Genomic DNA, 6,357 nt, shown 5'->3' on the forward strand with positions numbered 1-6,357 from the left:
CACGTTGCTTTGCTGCGATGGCTTTCTTGCTTTTCCTCAGCATTTTTTAGTTTTAACAGTATACCACAATAAACTTTAGTATAAAAAATGTAAATCTTACCCAGTAAAACTAAGACGTTCTTGCAGTTTTATTGTTGACTACTCAAATATATTGTTTAGCTACTTTTGCTTGATTAGTTTGTTACTGCTGTATAGCAAGTACCTCAAATAACAACCTAACAAAATGTCCACAACTATATGGAGTAAAATGGGTATAATACCTTTTCTGATTGGAGAACCTTTATCCAGATGAGATATATATCCCTTACAATGTTATTTTAAAAAAGACTTTCAGTTTTTTCCAAAAACTGTGTATATGTTTCCTCAATTTAATCAAATTATTTTTCACACTTACAAAACTCAGTACCCAAGATATATAACAACCTTACAAAATGTTCACAACTATATGGAGTGAAATGGGTATAATACCTTTTCTGACTGAAGAACTTTTATCCAGATAAGATATAGATCCCTTATAACGATTCTTTAATAAAGACTTTCTGTTTTTTCCAAAGACTGTGTATATTTTTCCTCAATTTAATCAAATAATTTTTCACTTACAAAACTCAGTACCCAAGGTATATAACAACCTAACAAAATGTCCACAACTATATGGATTGAAATGGGAATAATACCTTTTCTGATTGGAGAACCTTTATCCAGATGAGATATATATATATATATATATATATATATATATATATATATATATATATATATATATATATATATATATATATATATATATTTATATCCCTTACAAAGTTTCTTTAAAGACTTTCAGTTTTCCCAAAGACTATGTATATTTTTCTCAATTTAATCAAATTATTTTCACACTTACAAAACTCAGTACCCAAGATATATTTGTTGGTTCAAGATATCAATTTACTAGAGTCAGTTTCTAAAAGCAAAAATAGTTTCTTATGAAACAACCTTATTTATAAGGCTTAAATAGATCTAAAATAAATTCAGAAAAAACTTAGTATCCACACACAATATTTAATATAACAATAAAGTGTACTTATAATTCAAAAACAGAAGGAATCCAATCCACAAGCAATATGCAGTCGTTAATACATGAAAGTTGGATTAAAATTATGAATAAGCAATAAAATGGCAAGGAAATTAACTAAATGTAAAGATGTGGATGTTTGACAGTCTTGAAATGCAGATAAGGTCCAGATGGAGATGGTCTTCAGCTTCAGATAGTCTGCTTCTTTAGATCACCAGAACTGAAACAAATCACAAGAAAATTCTAACAGGATAAATAAGGAAAAAGGATTATCTTGTCACAACAGTGTGTTTAAAGGGTTCCGTTTTCAGGGGGTTCAGTTTTCACAAATGTCTGTCTTCAAAGGGTGTTTTGTATTCACAACAGTGTCTGATCTCAAATGGTTATGGATTTACAACAATATTATCTCAAATTGTTCTGTTTTCTCAACAGAGTCAGTTTGGTGCCGTTTTCTCAACAGAGTCAGTTTGGTGCCGTTTTCTCAACAGAGTCAGTTTGGTGCCGTTTTCTCAACAGAGTCAGTTTGGTGCCGTTTTCTCAACAGAGTAAGTTTGGTGCCGTTTTCTCAACAGAGTCAGTTTGGTGCCGTTTTCTCAACAGAGTCAGTTTGGTGCCGTTTTCTCAACAGAGTCAGTTTGGTGCCGTTTTCTCAACAGAGTAAGTTTGGTGCCGTTTTCTCAACAGAGTCAGTTTGGTGCCGTTTTCTCAACAGAGTCAGTTTGGTGCCGTTTTCTCAACAGAGTTAGTTTGGTGCCGTTTTCTCAACAGAGTAAGTTTGGTGCCGTTTTCTCAACAGAGTCAGTTTGGAGAAGGACTTTCGGGACCTGTAAAAACAGAGAAATGCAAATTGCACTAACATTAGGTTTTGTTCTAACAACTTCTAACAGCTACCTCTAATAAATAAACTACATTCAGATAAAAGTTTTATACATACATAAATTACAGCCTACAAATTATTTGTCTAACAAATGTAAATCTTAAGGCTAGTGAAGCAGGATTTTAAAAAAGACATACTATTGAATTTAGTGAAGAGTAACATCTAGCTGTTGAACAAGGAACAGTGAGCTACACAGAGCTGCTATAAACCTAATCTCACTAATATTATCTGATCAGAGGATCGGCTAAATTGAGAAATATCGGCTGATCACAGACTTTACTTTAAGATCTTTCCATTTCTAATTATGAATTATTTAACTGTTCAAATTGATCAATTGTTTATACTTACAAGTGCTATAACGCCACAGCTTTCTTGATCCTGTACAATTAAAAAAGGAAGTAATTAGTAACTCTTTTTGAGCTCACAACCACAATAAATAATATGAAGTCAATTATATGTCAGATGCAAACTTAAGCGTCTTTTAGAATCTTGAAAAGCGCTATATAAATTAAATGTATTAGTATTATTATTATTATAATCATTACAGTACACTCCACAATTTACTAAGTAAAATTTACATTTAAAATGTCTAGCATATTTTTACTGTTGTTAACATTGTTAGTGTGTCAACAGGCAAAAACTTACTTACTTTTAAAAACCGAAAATAAATAAATTATTTTCAACTTATACTGTAACAGCAATAACTATGAAAAATGAGTTAATTAGTTATTAATTACTTTATTAATTTTATTACACATCTTTTTAAGAAAATTGTGATTTTTTTAAATTGCAATGTTGAGTTAACATTTATTGGCATTTATAACAAAATAGATGTTTAACACCCTAATTTGCTATAATTTACAATTAACAATTAAAGTTTAATGCTGAATAATACAAAACCCCTTAGACAGACTTTAGAATATTTTAGTCAAATACATTTATTAAAAATATTTAGAACAGAGAGCTTGTTACTAATTGTGTCGAGAAGGGTAAAGCTGCAGCCTCGGAGACTGCAGTTTTAGGACCCGAAGTTTCAGGACCTGCAGTTTTCGCGACACTGCCACTTTAAAAAAGTGATCGTGGACACGATGGATTACAGTCGGAAAGTGAATCAAGTTATAGCCTAAATTTAAAGTATTAAAATATTCAGATGTTTTGAATTAGACATCAATGTAATCTACACAGGATGTGACTGTATATGTAACCTTAGCCTAAAAAGCATTACAAGCACCTAACATTACGTGTTAACCTAGGATTGCTTGCTTCAAAACATCTATTAGCCTTTTAGTTATATTTTTAATGAAAGAATAGCACGATATGATAATTAGTTCTGCTTAGCACATTGATTGAAATATAAAATATGACAATGTCTGTATTATATGTTTACCACGTTTCAGTACATTAAACCAGTGTAACGTTAGCCTACTTTCTTGGGTGTAACGATAAATACTTATTTAATGAATAAGTTAATAAGTTAATAATCTTAAACAATACGTGTTGTCATTTATAATAATACTTTTATGTTTTTTTTTTATTTTACAGATTATCAAGTCTGCTTTTCAAGATGCATATAACAATTAGGTTATGTTTTTACCATCCTTAATATAAAAGCTGCATGTAAGTTTGAAGGGGGCTGCTTACTATTTGTAAAAAATAAAATTAACTTTAAAAGGAACTAGAGTTTGCCTCATTTTAAATGGTGCTGTCTGTTTACAATTAAATATATATATATATATATATATATATATATATAAGAACTGAAAATTTGTCATTTTTAATCATAATTAAGAATTGCTCATATATTTGAAGAATATTGAGATTTTTTTTTTACAATATCGCCCAGCTCTAATAGACACTAGAGTAGTTTGAAGTTCCAAAAAGATTTCAATCTTCCGAAAAGTAGTTTGAATCCATTTCAGATATTAAATAAAGTTACATATTAATATTAAATATTATAGCCCAAGTCTTTCTTGTTTCTCTGATATGTGGTTGGGAGTTCTAAGACATATTTTAAGACAGAGTAATATTTGGGTGAAATAAACACTAAAAGTGTAAGTAGCTGAATTGGTGATATTTGTGTGAAATAAGCCTTTAAATCTTTAAGTAGTTAAACATTGATATTATATTAAGGAATAGTAAGTCATTAATTTCGCTAGGTGGCAGTGTCGCGAAAACAAAGGGTCCTACAACTGCTAGTCCTAAAACTGCAGTCTCCAAGACTGCAGCTTTATACTATTGATTGTGTCTGCGGTAGATTTTGAACAGTGATGATAATAGATAACCCCAGTCAGGAACAGAACCTGTTAAAATAATGTTTAAATGCTTGTAATTGTACATACATAATCATGGAGAAAGAGAAAATTTGCAGCAGCGTTGCAGTAGTGTTCAGTCAGTCAGTCTTTAGAACACTTTACATTGGTTTAAACCAGATTAAACCGGTTTAAACCAGTGCATGGCAGACTGCAGTGGATGGCTAGCCGCTAGTGCTAGCTAAAATACTGCCTGAAAAAGTGAAAAGCCCAATAATGAACTAGCTAGCTAGCTCATTATGCTTTTTTATTTTCTGTTTCTCAAATATTCAGGTGTCTGAGGTCTGTGTACGAGTGTAAATGTTAGAATTCCTGTATTATTCTGAGGGAGCTAACGCTAGTTAGCCTGCTAACTCTGAGCTGCCTGTTAGCTAGAGCGCTAGCTACCAAGGTTTGTACAAACACAGAAATAACAGTATTTTAGCCTTTCTTTTCTAAATAATTCTGTATGATTTATATTTATTTGTCGGATTTCTAACTAAATATACGAAGAAGACATTAAACGTGGCGTTTTTTGTTGTATTTTCACCGTTATCACACATTAAACTCATTCCAGTGACTGTTAGCCACACTTACCTCAGACCAAGCAATAAGCCGCTCCTCTGCGCGCGCTGCTAGGGCACGTCTGTGGGGCGCGTCCAGTTCACAACATGGTCCCTTCTCCCTACTCCCTATGATTCCTTATTGTAGGTAAAATACCTTTTACACAATGTTCTTTTTATTTCAGAGAAAAAGGCACTGAGGAAAACAGTAACGAGGTTAAGGACTTACAGTTAAACAGTTCAGTGCTTCAGTGGGTGTAAAATGAAAAGCTTATTAACTAATCAAGTGCACTTCAGAAGAAATGAGTGGGCTCTCTCCTTCATTATGTTTTTAAGGTTCGAGTGGTCATTTACTGCTTTACTGCCACCTACAGGTGACATTATGTAGTAAAAACACCTCTTTCAACGAATCTTCTGTAAACACAGTTGAAATCTATAAATTTAAATGGCAAGAATCCTCAGTTTTTTTATTTGACTGTACAGTTTTTTAAAGGGAATGTTTATGGGGTTTCAGTGTAAAAACACACTCACTGAACACAGGCTTGGGTGTAAAAATACAGACCAGTAAAGTAGTTAGATATTTTTTACATTTTGCTGTAAATAAGAAGCAACGCACATTTTAAAACCGAATGGAACACAGATATAATCTTTAGTTTCACTGTTTAATTAAGTTTAAGGTCTCCTTTACCCTAGATTATTAATTATTTAAACACTGTTATGTTCACAAGCATTTTTTTCCTCTTGGCTGGAGTGCATTATGGCAGCGAAGGAGTGTTTGTGTGTGTTTTAATGGGTTTGTGTTTGTGTGTGAGTTTCTGAAAATAATACAGTCTATGGTTGCTCTTTTTTTGATTATTGCCACAGCATATTTTGAGTAAATAAATAGCACAGAAAGTTAGTGAGTCAAAAGACAAATAAATGAGATTCCTTTTGTTAAAAGAAATGTTATTTATCTGTAATTTTAAAGAAAAAGGAATCTTATTGACAATTTATTGTAATATTACTTTCATTTACTTCAAAATATATGTATTTTGACATTTTTATGCTGTAAATTGTTTGAAAAACTCTGTCAAATAACAAAACACACTGTTATTTACATGATGGCAACCTTCAGATAACAGATATCATATAAGAATATATGATACTGTAAAAGAATTTAAATCTGTTAAAAGTGAAAGATTTCAGGTAATTATAGGACAAGTTCTTGTAAAATTACTAACTTCCATTCTGTAAGGAGTGTATGACATAAAAAAAAAAGAAAATATGTTAAAAAGAAAATATTTCATGTAATTAGAGGACAAGTTCTTGTAAAATGACTTATTACTCTGATTTATAAGGAGTGTATGATACTTTTTTAAGAATTAAAATCTGTTTAGCAACCATTTTATTTTTCTATGTTATTAGCGCACTTTTCCAAGATAACTTAAAGTTCGTTATCAAACTTTCCCTTTCTAGATGTTGGATCATTGGCTTCTGTTACAGTCTGAAATCCCTGTATTTTTTTAATATATCAATTGTCATATCATATTGTATGCAATAATATTACCAAATAAAATCATATATTACATTTTTGTAGTA

The 6,357-nt window shown here is 31.1% G+C and overlaps 1 long non-coding RNA gene across 2 annotated transcripts; it reads right to left on the reverse strand.

Moving 5' to 3' along the window:
- Window positions 1-1,026: 1,026 nt before the first annotated feature.
- Window positions 1,027-5,005, reverse strand: LOC125790249 (uncharacterized). 2 transcript variants are annotated; one of them, XR_007430049.1, is made up of 3 exons: window positions 4,814-5,005; window positions 2,277-2,306; window positions 1,027-1,875 (listed from the first exon to the last, which is right to left on the reverse strand). It is a non-coding gene; the product is annotated as an uncharacterized LOC125790249 (long non-coding RNA). The 2 variants fall into 2 exon arrangements; XR_007430048.1 differs by lacking the exon at window positions 4,814-5,005 and having other exon boundaries at window positions 2,277-2,420.
- Between the last annotated feature and the right edge of the window lie 1,352 nt (window positions 5,006-6,357).

This window comes from Astyanax mexicanus, unplaced genomic scaffold (assembly GCF_023375975.1).
Source record: "Astyanax mexicanus isolate ESR-SI-001 unplaced genomic scaffold, AstMex3_surface scaffold_35, whole genome shotgun sequence".
In the NCBI taxonomy this organism is placed as follows: domain Eukaryota; kingdom Metazoa; phylum Chordata; class Actinopteri; order Characiformes; family Acestrorhamphidae; genus Astyanax; species Astyanax mexicanus.